This window comes from Lissotriton helveticus, chromosome 7 (genome assembly GCF_964261635.1).
Source record: "Lissotriton helveticus chromosome 7, aLisHel1.1, whole genome shotgun sequence".
Lineage (NCBI taxonomy): Eukaryota > Metazoa > Chordata > Amphibia > Caudata > Salamandridae > Lissotriton > Lissotriton helveticus.
Genome location: NC_136068.1, coordinates 149,033,875 through 149,050,333, shown reverse-complemented (window position 1 = coordinate 149,050,333; position 16,459 = coordinate 149,033,875). Strand labels below are relative to the sequence as shown.

General features: G+C 43.0%; 1 protein-coding gene across 2 annotated transcripts in view; it reads left to right on the top strand.

Annotated features, from left to right (window-relative positions):
* PHACTR3 (phosphatase and actin regulator 3) overlaps positions 1 to 16,459 on the top strand; it is a 581,252-nt gene that overhangs the window by 419,335 nt on the left and 145,458 nt on the right. The gene's annotated exons all lie outside the window — the stretch shown is intronic.

The window sequence follows — 16,459 nt, the reverse complement described above, 5'->3', positions numbered from 1 at the left end:
TAATGGACGAAGATGACATTAGTAACCTCCGCAGAGACAAAAGAACGTGATGATTGATGGACGAGTGATTAGTGGTCAGACTAAGGACACATGATTGGTCGTAAAGTAGATGCTGACGAGCAACAGGATTGGGCACCGTCCTAAAACCCCTGATTCTAGTGGTGTCTAGTGAGCAGAGCAGCCCCGCCCACCACAATTTCAAAGCAGCACAAACAAAAAAAATGATAATAACATTGAGTTATCATTTTATTTTTCATTTAGTTACACTGTATAAAAGCAGTGGGGCGGTGCTGCTCTGCCTTAGCGGATGAGGTGCCACTGGTTGAGCAGTCAGGGTATACCGCCTAGGGAGTGTCTATGAGTTTCAGCTGGAGTACAACATAAGACAGTAGTTAGCATTTTCACTAAAGATAGACATCTAGTCATAAACATGGATGCTTCTTTAATATAACACTACAAAAACGGGCCAGAATAAGCAGAAACCAGTTGTGAAAAATCCAAGGTTGAGATGATTCTATAGCTTCTGATGCTGCGATAGGATCCTAAAAGTGGTCTTATGGTATCTTCTTCTGTCAAAAGACAAAAAATGTAAGGCTCTTTTAGCAGCTTTCAAAGGGGCCCGCTCTTGAATTACCTGAGCAGTATGTCGACCAGTACGTGGAGAGTTGCTGTTTCCTTGCTGCATCTCAGGGCAACCAGACTGGAAAGCGTGTAGGAGATTTTATTAGGTATTTATGTTAGTAGACGGTCAATCCTGCCCTTTCTATGATTTTTCTCACTAAGAATGTTATAGTTTTCAGATTCAGAATTTCCAATAGATGAAAAAAATTATTTCAGTAATTGGGTGATCTCGCCTAATATTAGTGGTGCTGAGAATGTATCCTTTTCCAGTGAACTCTTTTATTTTAATTTTATTTTATTATTTGTTTTATAATATCAGTAACAAATAGTTCAAGCAAAGACGTTCAGCATTAATACTCTTAAGGATTAATGAAGCCATTCTGGAGACACAATGACAAATAACCTGATCTTCAGCATGCATTATTCACAGGACCATTACATCTTTTTCATGATTGAAAGGTTTTCACATTCTTAAGGGCCATCAAGGATGTATGTTGGCTTCATTGTGTATGTGAGAAAGTGTGTGTGTGTATGTGCTGTACTTTGAGGATTTATAATTTTCCATCGGCAAATTATTTTAGCTGCTACTTTGGAGACTCCTTGATATGTGTAGATAGCAAGGCAGCCACAAAATGCAACTCTTTATTGGGTAAAATGCTACCTTATGTGTTTTTTTATTTTGAAGGTTGGCATGAGTTTCTTCGTCAATATTTTAGGTGTCATGTCCTCAAGCAGTGCTTCTTAAGAATTTGGGTCATTTTTTTATTTTTTGGGGGTATGTCAAAGATGTTGATATTTAGCCTTCAGTTTCTGCTCTACAATTCAGACTCAAGCAAGCTTAAAATAGCATCAAAAAATTAATAAATGCTCACCCTGTATACGAACAAGAGGCACAGCTCTACATTGTCACGTGATCTTCGGTGTCCTACCATGACATGACAATCTGATCACTCATGACATGACCATCATGTAACTCTCCCCTGAACTGCAGACTTAGCAGATAGCAGAGACCTTGTTTTCTCCTGTAACTCAGTAGATCTGTCTTACTGTCTTGGCTTGGAAATGTTAATGTGCCTGTCTGTTATATCAACGATACATAAGGTCCTATTATAAAGAAAGAGCTATGGCAAGACTAAAGAGTCCTACATGACATCAGTGCTTCTCATGCTATGGGCCCTATTCAGAAGGCTGTTTATAGCTGTAACAAAAACACTACGGTAGGAGGGGACCTAGGGGAAGTTTACAGACCACGCTCTGGATACAATCCCCAAGAAAGCCTATAAACAACAAAGGTACCAGAGGGTCTCAAAAAAGGTGTGCCCAAAAGAAATAGAGAGCCAACCAATCCCTAAAAACCAAAGGGATGCGTCACAGGAAATTCTCAGCAGGATGAGAAAAATACCCATCAGTCACCATACGAATCCGCCCTTCATCATTTGGGATTTTATCCGTACCACCCGTCTGAGAAGCTCGATGCCACACTTAGAGGTCAACCCGGTGGTAAGGGGGTTCCTCACAAGGTATAGGCAATGACAGTGTGGTATACCACTCGATGTTTATGAGTGGCCAAAGACATGGGACTGGGGTGTGCAGTGCTAGAAAGAGTGAAGGAGTGAAAAAACCAAAAGAGAGTGTGTTAAAATTGGTTTGAAAAAGGCACTTGACAACAAGTTTATTCGGTGTGTGCCTCACATACCAAAGTTAAAAATCAATGCAACCTAAGGCTGTCTCATAATGTAGACCGCTTGAGGTAGAAAAGGTCAACTAGTTTCTGCAATTATGGAACTATTGTATCCTTGCATTCATCAGGACCAATATATACAATTAAAACTACTGCACCAAGTGAACTAAATAAAGTGAAAGGTGACACCGGGATAACAAAAACAAGTGCATAAAGTCACCTGAATGCTCCAGATGCCCTTACAGTCTGTGTTGATCACTAAGGAAAAGAAAAGGGTTTAGTATAGCTGTCGTGATCTAATGGGCTGACCAGAAAGTCCATTTTATGTGGATCAAACGTTACATCACACTGAGAGTATTGACATGCAGGCACTTAATACTAATATGGCCCGGTTTTAAGTTATTTGGAAAGAAAATTTCGTAAGCCAAATGTCTTTCAGTCCTTACCTCGATCTGTAAGGTGGACTGACCTCACCCCACCTGGCAGCGGCTCAGGGGAAGATGAAGCACCGCTCTAGAAAACATGTGGAATACACGTAAGAAACACAATGCGCACATACAAGGACAGAGCACTTCCTGTTACCAGTAGCCGACAAGGAATGGTGTCGGTTTCTTTCAAAAGAATATTTTAGTACCCAGCAGTCGCGGAGCCGAAACTCCGTTTAAAGAGGGATACAGTCTGTTAGAAAAGCGCAGCATAGCGCGAAGAAGAGCTAAAGGCTTCTCTTACCTCTCCGTCGGTACTCCGGGCCGGCGTCCTGGCCGACTGGGGAGGTAACGAGAGGCAAGGTAGCGGTTGTTAAAAAGCCGCGCTGCTATTCGTTGCGAGGTCACGTGAAGTCACGTGGGGCGCTTAGCAGACCCGTATGATTGGTACAAAATCGGACAAGCCTGCGTTATCATAGGCTGTTACACTGAGGGCCGGGAGAGATCATTGGCCGATCAGACGCTTGGTAGTCATAGCGACGAGGGTAGACATATTATCAACGCGAATGTAAACACAACGCGAGCAAAGTACAGTGGGGGAGAAAAAGGCTAGGGAAATACACAAATGCAGTCCTGTATTACTAGTAATGGAGAAAATGCGTAGCATTAAATCAGTGACACCGGATAAAACGGTCAAAGGTAAGTTTGACCGGCGGGTCAAAAAGGCTGAAAATAGCCACGCAAGGCAGCGAACAGTGCATGCCAAATTCCATAAACTCTAAAAACAGAAAAAACCAGGACACAACTTTCTGTGAATCTCCCTGTAATAAAGTATGGTATAATCAGAGTTAGGCAAAAAGGGAATAGCGGAGACATCGGGACTATGTCCCAGATGTGGTCAGGATGTGGTCAAGATGGACAAACTCGGCAAGGCGCTGTCACTCCGCCCAGCTAGTCAATATTCAAAGAGGAGAGAAAGTGCGGGCAAGGAAAAGATGTCAGTACCTTCATCATCTCTAAAGCAATTACTAGCACATAAAACAACCTCTCAAAGGTAGAGTGTCCAGACAGGAGAAATGACATACTAGGGCCCTTCTCTGTTGCCGTGGGCTGAATCACAAAGCAGACCAAGGGATATCATCGTTCAGGCCACCTTTGTGTGTCTTCAATTTAAGTACCCATCTTTGTTCTTTAGTCAGCAGGTACTTAGTCACATCAGCTGTGTGTTTTGGGATAAATGGTTGCTCCAAAACAGTCCAATGGAAATCAGTGGCTAAATGTTTAGCTTCAAGAAAGTGAGCAGTTAACTTTGTGGCTTGTCTGGCACACCTGATGGTACTCTTGTGCTCAGATATCCGTATGCGGACCTTCCGGGTGGTCATGCCCACATACTTGTAGCCACAGGGGCAGGTAATAAGATAGATCACATGATCACTGTTGCAATTAGTGAATTTCATTTGTTTCCACGGTCTAGCCGTGCCAATATCTATCTCCAATGATTTCGTTGTTTGTGCACAAGCCTGACAATTGCCACAGGGGTGGTGTCCCTGGACAGGAGGCAGGTTCCAAAGTGAACCTATCGCCCTTGGCGGGTCTTCACGTGGCCTAGTGTGCACCAGTCTATCTCTTAGGTTTGGGCCCCTCTTGAATGACACCAAGGGACGAGAGAGAGTTAGGCGTCCGGAATTCAGTATTGGCCAGTGTTTCCTGACCATGCTTTGAATGCTGTTTGAGAGGCTTCCGAAAGTTTGAACAAAAGTGAGGCGATCTAGGTCAGGCTTGGGAGGTCTAGGTTCCAACAAAGCCTCACGATTGTTATTCATTGCCCTTTTCATGGACCTTTGGACAAGTTTAGGAGGATATTTTCGTGCCACCAATTGCATACTTAAATCCTTAGAGTGTTTCTTGAAAGCTGTTATCGTAGAACAGTTCCTTTGAACCCGTAAAAATTGACTGAAGGGTAGACTCTCTTTCAATGCTTTAGGATGGTTGCTATCAAATAGCATTTTTGTGGTGTGGAGAGGGTCAAGTGCCAGATGCCTGGAATTCCTGGGTTGGTTGAATAGTAGAAATAACCATCTCAAGTTTACCATTGAAATCGGTCACCACCAATTAGCTTTCCTGGATCTACTAATTACTGCTGGCCCTGAGGGCCTACGATCAGAGCTCTACAGGAAGCCCACAGCAAGGAACTCTCTGCTGCTATTTGATAGCAACCATCCTAAAGCATTGAAAGAGAGTCTACCCTTCAGTCAATTTTTACGGGTTCAAAGGAACTGTTCTACGATAACAGCTTTCAAGAAACACTCTAAGGATTTAAGTATGCAATTGGTGGCACGAAAATATCCTCCTAAACTTGTCCAAAGGTCCATGAAAAGGGTAATGAATAACAATCGTGAGGCTTTGTTGGAACCTAGACCTCCCAAGCCTGACCTAGATCGCCTCACTTTTGTTCAAACTTTCGGAAGCCTCTCAAACAGCATTCAAAGCATGGTCAGGAAACACTGGCCAATACTGAATTCCGGACGCCTAACTCTCTCTCGTCCCTTGGTGTCATTCAAGAGGGGCCCAAACCTAAGAGATAGACTGGTGCACACTAGGCCACGTGAAGACCCGCCAAGGGCGATAGGTTCACTTTGGAACCTGCCTCCTGTCCAGGGACACCACCCCTGTGGCAATTGTCAGGCTTGTGCACAAACAACGAAATCATTGGAGATAGATATTGGCACGGCTAGACCGTGGAAACAAATGAAATTCACTAATTGCAACAGTGATCATGTGATCTATCTTATTACCTGCCCCTGTGGCTACAAGTATGTGGGCATGACCACCCGGAAGGTCCGCATACGGATATCTGAGCACAAGAGTACCATCAGGTGTGCCAGACAAGCCACAAAGTTAACTGCTCACTTTCTTGAAGCTAAACATTTAGCCACTGATTTCCATTGGACTGTTTTGGAGCAACCATTTATCCCAAAACACACAGCTGATGTGACTAAGTACCTGCTGACTAAAGAACAAAGATGGGTACTTAAATTGAAGACACACAAAGGTGGCCTGAACGATGATATCCCTTGGTCTGCTTTGTGATTCAGCCCACGGCAACAGAGAAGGGCCCTAGTATGTCATTTCTCCTGTCTGGACACTCTACCTTTGAGAGGTTGTTTTATGTGCTAGTAATTGCTTTAGAGATGATGAAGGTACTGACATCTTTTCCTTGCCCGTACTTTCTCTCCTCTTTGAATATTGACTAGCTGGGCGGAGTGACAGCGCCTTGCCGAGTTTGTCCATCTTGACCACATCCTGACCACATCTGGGACATAGTCCCGATGTCTCCGCTATTCCCTTTTTGCCTAACTCTGATTATACCATACTTTATTACAGGGAGATTCACAGAAAGTTGTGTCCTGGTTTTTTCTGTTTTTAGAGTTTATGGAATTTGGCATGCACTGTTCGCTGCCTTGCGCGGCTATTTTCAGCCTTTTTGACCCGCCGGTCAAACTTACCTTTGACCGTTTTATCCGGTGTCACTGATTTAATGCTACGCATTTTCTCCATTACTAGTAATACAGGACTGCATTTGTGTATTTCCCTAGCCTTTTTCTCCCCCACTGTACTTTGCTCGCGTTGTGTTTACATTCGCGTTGATAATATGTCTACCCTCGTCGCTATGACTACCAAGCGTCTGATCGGCCAATGATCTCTCCCGGCCCTCAGTGTAACAGCCTATGATAACGCAGGCTTGTCCGATTTTGTACCAATCATACGGGTCTGCTAAGCGCCCCACGTGACTTCACGTGACCTCGCAACGAATAGCAGCGCGGCTTTTTAACAACCGCTACCTTGCCTCTCGTTACCTCCCCAGTCGGCCAGGACGCCGGCCCGGAGTACCGACGGAGAGGTAAGAGAAGCCTTTAGCTCTTCTTCGCGCTATGCTGCGCTTTTCTAACAGACTGTATCCCTCTTTAAACGGAGTTTCGGCTCCGCGACTGCTGGGTACTAAAATATTCTTTTGAAAGAAACCGACACCATCTCTTGTCGCTTACTGGTAACAGGAAGTGCTCTGTCCTTGTATGTGCGCATTGTGTTTCTTACGTGTGTTCCACATGTTTTCTAGAGCGGTGCTTCATCTTCCCCTGAGCCGCTGCCAGGTGGGGTGAGGTCAGTCCACCTTACAGATCGAGGTAAGGACTGAAAGACATTTGGCTTACGAAATTTTCTTTCCAAATAACTTAAAACCGGGCCATATTAGTATTAAGTGCCTGCATGTCAATACTCTCAGTGTGATGTAACGTTTGATCCACATAAAATGGACTTTCTGGTCAGCCCATTAGATCACGACAGCTATACTAAACCCTTTTCTTTTCCTTAGTGATCAACACAGACTGTAAGGGCATCTGGAGCATTCAGGTGACTTTATGCACTTGTTTTTGTTATCCCGGTGTCACCTTTCACTTTATTTAGTTCACTTGGTGCAGTAGTTTTAATTGTATATATTGGTCCTGATGAATGCAAGGATACAATAGTTCCATAATTGCAGAAACTAGTTGACCTTTTCTACCTCAAGCGGTCTACATTATGAGACAGCCTTAGGTTGCATTGATTTTTAACTTTGGTATGTGAGGCACACACCGAATAAACTTGTTGTCAAGTGCCTTTTTCAAACCAATTTTAACACACTCTCTTTTGGTTTTTTCACTCCTTCACTCTTTCTAGCACTGCACACCCCAGTCCCATGTCTTTGGCCACTCATAAACATCGAGTGGTATACCACACTGTCATTGCCTATACCTTGTGAGGAACCCCCTTACCACCGGGTTGACCTCTAAGTGTGGCATCGAGCTTCTCAGACGGGTGGTACGGATAAAATCCCAAATGATGAAGGGCGGATTCGTATGGTGACTGATGGGTATTTTTCTCATCCTGCTGAGAATTTCCTGTGACGCATCCCTTTGGTTTTTAGGGATTGGTTGGCTCTCTATTTCTTTTGGGCACACCTTTTTTGAGACCCTCTGGTACCTTTGTTTATAGCTGTAAACTTATGTTTACGCCTGACAGTAGCTACATTTACACGTATCAATTATTCATTGGAGGCAATAGCGTTTTTAGTGGCGTAAAATATGTGCAATAAGTGCATGCAATTTTGCAATAGAAAATCCCATGCAAGAGGTGGAAAGTGGTGAGATCAAGGCATGGTGTAAATTGAAAGGTTGCAAACTCTTGAATTCGTTGACTTTCACAAACTCTTTTCGGACTCTTTCCCACCCAAGAAATGGTCCGAGATATATTCCAGCAAAGGGCCAAAGTAACTTACCTTCTAGGGTGGAAATTGAAGCAAAAAGCTTCAGTTTGCTTTTCTTAGCTTTTTTTAGATTAAATGGCATGTGAGGAAGACCAAGTGTCCTCAAGACAATGTACTTTTTAATGCCCTGTGAGTAGTGCAAGCTCGCACAGTGATCTGTATTGTAATTATTGACACTTGACATATACAATCCTCACTCACTGACACTGACCCACTGAAGGGCAAATCCTCAGTAAACATAATAAAAATACTATGGGGCCGATTCACAGAACTAACTTAAGACAAAATCCTAAACGTACTACTTTTGATATTCACAGAAGTTAGGATTTTGTCTGAAGTTTGACTTAAGACAAACTTAAGACAGACTTAAGACAGACTTAAGACAAACTTAAGACAAACTTAAGACAGACTTAAGACAGACTTAAGACAGACTTAAGACAAACTTAAGACAGACTTAAGACAGACTTAAGTTAGGATTTTCTTAAGTTAGTTCTGTGAAACAACACTATATTTTGCATTGGAGTTGATAATCCTTCTACCACTCCTATTTAACTATAACCATAATAAATAGTCTAACTTTTGTACTGAGAAAAATACAGGCCCATATTTATCAATGTTTTGCATTGGTCTTGCGCCAAGCAAGGCAACGTAGTGTGACTCAAAACCTTGAATGAGATATACCAAGCCGCGCAAGGCCACAGTACAGTGCTTGGTAAATGTGGAGTAACACATGGCACCACAAGTCTCTGCCTGACGCTACTCTGCCCTGGGAAGGGCTTCTATGGGTGGAGCATGGGTGTTCCCATGCATCTACCCATGTGTTCTGTAACATTCCCAGATTTACCAACACTGGTAGACCTGGGAATGCGTCAGAATTGTATGCCTTCCCATCGAAACGAGGCGAAACGAGGAGCAATTTCTTTAGTTCGACTTTCTTAGTTTGCTGCATTATGTAACACACTTAAAAAGAAGAAAATGCTTCTGCTGAAGGTGCCCCTTCCTGCACAAAAACAATCCTGCCTCCAACACAGGCCCCCTTGTACCATGGTACAAAGGTGCCTCCATTGGCACAAGGCAGCACAGGCAAAGCAGCGCAGACAGCAGGAATGCTCCATATATTGGTAAATGTGGCGCATACCTGCCCTCTCCCTTTCACACAGCACAGCCAGCAAGTTGGCTTGCTGCATATCACGAAAGGGTGCTAAATCTGCCCCTTAATTTCTTTCAAAACTATGGAACGGTAGACATGAAAGAAGGACTATATTTTGCATTTCAGAAGATGATCTTTTTAGTATGTCAATTGTTCTGTACACATAATAAAAGACAATCTTCTGCTATGCTAACAATAGTCCTTCTGTTGTGACTGGTTACGCATAGTATGATAGGGCTGGTGTACTGGGGGCTGTGTTGGCAATGGGTTTGGGTGGAGATGCACAACATAGTACAGAAGACGTCTGGGGTACTATCCATCCATGGAGGAAACTGCCCTCCACGCACTGTGACAAATTATCCATTTGCCTGTAGGGCCTCCTGAATATTTGAATACCAAGTTGATGAAAACATTATTTTGGGTGACCCTCTAAAATTCAGGATGACCCACAGGGCACTCTACATGTTAGGGGGTTAACACTTTATTGGTCCATTTTTTAAAGTTCACCCCAACTTCTTGAGGGATGACAAATCAGTCTGATGTTGAAGCGTGCCTAGGTTTAAATAATCAGCCAGACTCAAGGTCTTTGAGTTAGCCTCTTTTTAACTATGCAGAGCCCCAGAATCATCTGTGCCATATGCAAGGATCCAAAGCCACAGACTGTTTTGTCTATTAAGATCACGAAAAGGGCAGGGGATTTTGAAAAACACAATTAAAGTATTCATCAGCAAAGGCCAATCAATCTCTGCAGCTGAAATCTGATGAAAATCCAGACTAGTAAAGCCACATTATCACCCTTAACTCTGGTGACATTAAAGTATTTAGTCTCTGTTGCTGTTTTTAGAAAGATGAATTCAGGTCTGCAAAGACCTCATAAGCCTGAAGGATCAAGTCTGTAAAGGCCAAGCTTGAGGCTAAAAGGTAATACAGAATGTCAAGGCCCCTAAGGCTGTATCTTGGCAACATTGATACTGAGCACATTGAAAGAAAACGCATAAGCAAGCTGTGGCAATCCCAGACTGCGGCAACAATGGCCACCCCATTCGAAAGCTGTTCTAACCAATAGTTGTCGGATCTTCAGCCTCCTATTTCATTTTAGAATACGCATATCTACCTACTTTGTTATCTGACCACAGTGGGTACATTTAATTGTAGTTTGCAGATAAGATCCGTGGAACATGTCATATTCATGTCATGTAAAAAATGAATCCAATCTCCTCTCTTTCAGGAAGGCTGTAAAGACCTGGTTATTCAAATCCTGGTAATCCTCACGACAGCCCTGGTTGACACTTGCAGCTCAAACATAACAGCGCTTAGACGCCTCAGGGCAATAATGGGCTATACAAATAAAGTTCACATAACATATTCTGTTGAGATAGGATGGATCTCATTGGTTGTAACTTTTCAGAAAGAAGTCCGTAAATCTTGGTGATACCTCGCATTTCTTTTGCAATATGTGGCAGACTCGCTTCTGCAATAACTATATGAGCAAGATCAAGAGAAACATAAATCATTTACAAAGACCATCTGGAAGAAACCATGGTGAAAAGGGTAAACTAATTGATCCCCGTCTCTTAGAGGCTTCATGCATCTAAAGATATTTTCCATACGATTTTAATTCAATATGGCTAACAAAACCATTGGTAGCCTATTTCCACTAAGACCCATCTATAAAACGTGTACATATCTTCTTCCAAATCTCCACTATCCTGAGGATATTAACATATATACTCATATCAAAAAGATTGGTTAAATGTCTTGAAGCCACAGGTTTAAGCTCTCTTATGCAATATAGTGTAGTTAAGGAAGGGTAATGTACGAAAATCTAAATTCTTATTGTTTGTCGGTGTGAAAAGGAACTCAATTGAAAGAATGAAAGTTGTGATCTACTATGATTTAAGATAAGCCTTTGATACAGTTCCATAGAAGAATCCCAGGCAAGTAAACTAACCTCTGTGAGGCACCAAAGGTGGTAAATTGTGTTAGGAACCTGGCAAAGTGAGAGGATACAAGTAAGACAGATGACTTGTGGGGTGTGACAAAGAGTCCACCAGTGGCACTGAACAGGAACAGGAACGGAAGATGTGCTTTGTGCATATGGGATTAATATCAACAAAGTGATGATATCACAGATTCAAAATAGGAAACTGGGCAGGTTTTGAGAAAATCTGCAGTGAAGGGAATGGTGACCAACAGTGTGTCAATGAAGCAAAGTGGAAAGACATGCGTTACGGACAGTGAAATGCCAGGTACAGTACAAGATGGAGTGATGGTAGCGGAGCACATCACAGAGAAAAGTGATTCAAGGACATACAATCATGCCTTCTCTGGTCTTGCTCCAAGACTATGGAATGCTCCTACTCCCAAGATCAGATCTAACCCCTCTACCGCCCCATTCAAAAAACAAGTCAAGCAGTTACTCCTGAAAGGCCATCTACAGCAATAGTCCTGGAGCCATCACAACCTACTTCCATCTCCTGTTTTACTTTCTTTTATACTTTTTTTGTTTTAATTTATATTGGTATCTCCTCGCGTGCTCTTTTGATTTATTGCTCTTCTGGAACTTTACATGTCCCACACGATGGGCTAATTACCCTGGGTTAACATTGTAATTATTTTTTTCCCGCATGCTCCCTTGACTTTGTTGCCTTTCATGTACCTCACATGTTCCGCTTTGATGTTGTACTCATGCTTTTACCTCATTCCATTTACACTCCTTTGTACAGCGCTCTGATACCCGTCCGGGTCATGTTCGCGCTTTATAAAACTTTTCAAATAAATAAATAGACAATGTTTTACCCTATCAAATTATCTTAGAGTGACAAAGCAGCCAGGAGGGCCAGGATATTATGCGCATGCGTCAGAGAGTGTTGGCCATCAGGAAAAGGAAGTCACGGTGGCACTGCATTCATCTTTGGCAAGGCCCTTATCCATGGCTTGTGTCTAGTTGTAGAATCCACGTGCCAAGCAAGATAAAAGGATCCATATCGGCTGCAATTGTCTTTTTCTGAGATGGTGTTTCACTTTTCATCACACCCTGAAAATGTCAACTCATCGCTCATGCTGTGCTTACACAATTAAGGTCTTTACTTTGATGTCTCCCTATCATCTAATTTGACCCATCTGAGGTAATCAGAGCTTTGTATTTGAGTTCTAGCTGAGGTTATGTAAGGGACACATAGGACTATCCATATTACTTGCACAGTTGTGACTCTTTTGACAGAAAATGCTGGTAGGAAGAATTCAGGCCCTCTTTGGAAGCCTATTTTCACACACTGCTTCAGATCACTGCAATTACCCATCTTCTTCCCTGCCTTCAGTGTGACTGGACTACACGCAACATTAAGGTCCCTTTCCTTACACAGCCAATAGTGGTAGCCACTGTATCCACCAGCTGAGTCTGTAAACCCAGGTACAGCATATTCCTGTGGTGACTATACAGGTCAAGAGCCAACATCTGCCAAGTGAGGACATGGATTTAAATGAGGCAAAAAGACATAATCAGCCCTTCTTGACTTGACATCAAAGTGGTGGTCAGCTGCAAGTTAGACCATCACCCTTAGACTAAAGAATCCAAGCATTTTTAATTCAGGTCACCCTATATATTTACTCCCTGTAGAGATTAACCAAGGCCCCTACAACACTGGCAATATGTGTGTGTAGGTCACCATTAAGGTTTGTGCCAATTTACACTCCAGACCTTTGAAGCAGGGTGCCTATTTTAGCTTTCATAAGATGGGGATCTCAAAATTAGCCTGATAAATATTATTTGTATGTGCTATGTTCATTGTACCGGTAGAAAAATGTTTGGATTATTACGCTCAGAAGAGAGTGAGTTCTGTTTCTACAAGAGTCAGTCTCGTGCAGTCTGCACATGCAGTTAGAGCGAGAATGTTTATCCGCGTGACTTATCCACATCAAGAGAAAGGTGTTTTTTTTTTTATATTGCTTGAGATGGAAGTGACTGGAGGTTCCATAGATCCTCACCATAGGCTGCCTTTAATGTCTAATGACCTTTGTGGATCTCACCTGTGGTGAGATCAATTATTTAGAAGGAGCCGATAATGAGTTGGAGGACAAGAAAGAGAGGCTAACTGGCCACTGAGATGAGCTACGTGCTGGATGAGCAAGCAGGACACGTGTATGTTTCGGAAATGGAAGAGGTCTATTTCAGGTATGCACGTGCCACTCTCCGTGACTGGTAAATAGACGCCAAAGTTCTCTTTGGTCAACCGACTGGCTCAGCAGCAGTGACATTTTCGGTCCAGCAGTGTGACTCCGGTAAGTCTCCTAACTACACCAGTTTATCACAGAGGCTTTCATGTTTTTCAAGGCTGGCATTGAGAAGAGTCGTGTTTGACTTAAAATATAAGTTGTGTCTATCAGTTTCAGATCATTGTTGGAACTGCAGCTTGGTTTCTGGTATTTATATGTTCTGGAATAGTTGGAAAGTGATCCCATTTTGGAATAAGGTTTTGGAATGTATGGAGTTAGTACTGGTAAGAAGGTAGATCTCCTCGGTTGATCCTATTATTCTATTTCACTACTAAGAATAAATTTACATATGGTCAAATTGTGTGGGTCATTCGTGTCCTAACTGTGGCCGAACAGCAAATATTGAGAGTATGAAAGTCAGATGTAGTTTCCATAGCTGAAAGTGGAATTTTCGACGTGCCTTGTTTTCAAAAGAGAGACCTTTTTTATCAAATTAAAATGGGCATGAGAGATCTGATAGCATTTTAATGACCCTTTTTTCCCTTTCTTTCTTGCCACTTTGTTTTCTGTAGATATTGTCTTTCGGGTGCTGTTATCTAGAGCTACGCCATTTTTTCTTGCAACATACTATTGCTGGCTTCCAGAAGGCTGAACACAAATATTATTTTTCTAGCTGTAAGCAGTACTATCATGTTCTGCAGTATGGTGGTTCTCTCGGCCTCATTATACCCATTGAAACTGATGCTATGCACTTTTGCATACCTCATCCTACGTGAAATGTCCAGTCTACGCATGTATTTCACTGGAAAGGATGGTAGATCACTTTTTGCAGGCAGGGCTCCTGACAAACACATCAATACATTTCTATACATTATTATTCCTAAAGAGTTGACAATAAAAATGTTTGTTGGTATCCTGGGCAGAAGAAGCTCAGCGTATCCGCCTGCATTCAAAGAAGTAGCCTTTTCTGTAAAGATCTTTGGCAAAACCTCCAGGTCAGAGGTCTCCTATTTCTCTACTTTTGTTGTTGGTGCCAGTGCCTTCTTGTTTGCTAGTCCCACCATCTTGAATGAATTCCCTCTTAAGTCTATACTTGGGCAAAAGTCTGAGTAAAAGCTATTAAAGCTATTCCAATTGTGATAGGTTTAACCACTGGGAAGTCTTCGACGGCATTGGGTAGCAGCTACTGTTTGTACAAGAAAGTCATTTTGCAAAGTTTAGTCACTGCTCCAGAATCCTACATGCAGATATTATGTCTTCTTGATCTGCTTCATCATAGCTCTAGTCTTTCTTCTCAATGCATGTCACTTTTTAATCGTGCAGAGATCAGATGGGTCTTCTTCACCTGCTTGGCTGGTGTTCTAATTGTGGTGGGCAACAACTGACCTCCCGGCTTGCTCTTTTTTTTTTTTTTTTTTTTTACATAGCGCGAACTAGAACCGAACCGAATCAGTTATCAGAGCGCTTTATATTGCACAAGTTACGTTTTTACATGAGGACACACACTTTCATGTTTTTTTTTTTAGGCACGGGGAGATTAAGTGATTTGCCCAGAATCACAGGAGGTTTTGGCGTCGTTACCGAGACTCGAACCCAGATCCCCAGGTCCGAGGTCGAGCGCCTTAGCCGTTAGGCCATCTCCTCTTCCCCTCTCTTGTTCTGCAACAGAATTTACAGGATTGTATTTATCACCCTGAGTGAGACAAAACTCAGTCAAACAACAAGGAGCCAGAGGGCTTTCAGGAGAGCTACATGGGCTAGCCTGAAGATGCTCATATCCAAAAGCAATCACGCTTATGTGGAGCACCATCACTTTATGTGCAACACACGTCCACATGCACGCACATGCATACACACACCCCAATACAGTGTATGCTTGGGTGAGCGAAAGAGCACTCAACAGGATTTATTGCAAGGATCTGTAGACCCTACCCAAGGCTGGTAGGTAAAAGGCCTGCACTCTAACCGCTGCCAACCATCAGTTTTCCCATGGAATGGTAAAGAGGAGATACTTTCCTCTTCTAGCGGATGAGTGTACCCTTCAGGGGGAGTTTATTTCGGAATCACAAACAGTCAATAACTGATGCCCAGGGAGTTTTCTCCCTGAGTCTCAGGGCCATTGTTTGCTTCACCTTGCATAGTGCAGCGGGACAGGGAAAATCAGTGTTGGTCCCCATGCCTAAAACAGGCGCAGAGACCACCACGTAAGTATGGAAGTTTGCGCTCCTCGAAATGAGTTGGGGGAACCGGAGGTTTGGCACTAATATATAGCAGTTCTTTTCCATCAAACCATAAATGACCCCCTTATTTATCTGACTGCCTGGGAACAACAGTCTTCAAAGTGGTGTGTGTATGTGGAAGAGTTCAGGGTGTGGGTTAAGAAACAGAGCTACAGACACATCCTGTCCAGACTTGCAGTGGTATCCCTTTCTCCAGTGGAGAAGCGTTGCTCAGTGGTTAGAGGCGGCAGACCCGGAAGCTGAGATCGGCCGTGGACCAGGGTTCGATTCCCCGCCTCGGCGGGTCTCGGGCTAAAAATTCCACGGACTCGACAATTCTCGCTCTGGTGCCTACTTGACTCACTGGGTCACACTCTGCGACTCTGGGCAATAGCTTGCTTAATCTCCACTACGGCCCCTCGCGGTGGGATGCCTGGCTTTCACCCTGTGGATACCCTGCCGGGGTATCTCACAGGGGAATACCAGGACGGGTTCCCTAAGCAAGCGCCTTGAGACCTTCGGGTGATTCGTGCGCTATATAAGTCAAATACATTTACATTTCTGACCCCATCTCAGATCATTCTTATCTTGCTACAAACCACACCTGAATGTATGGATGGCTCCGAATATTCTGCCAAAAACCTGCAGATTTGGGAGAAAACATATCATGAATGCGTACATATTCAAGGGATCATGCATTATAAATGTATATAAAATAAAGAAAATGCAAAATAGTACTACATACAGCAAACAAAATGTCACTCCAGCAAGTTCCATAGAGCAACTTCTCTATCCTAATTAACGTATCGGAAAGTGGTATGGTGAAATTCTATGAGGAAGGGGGAC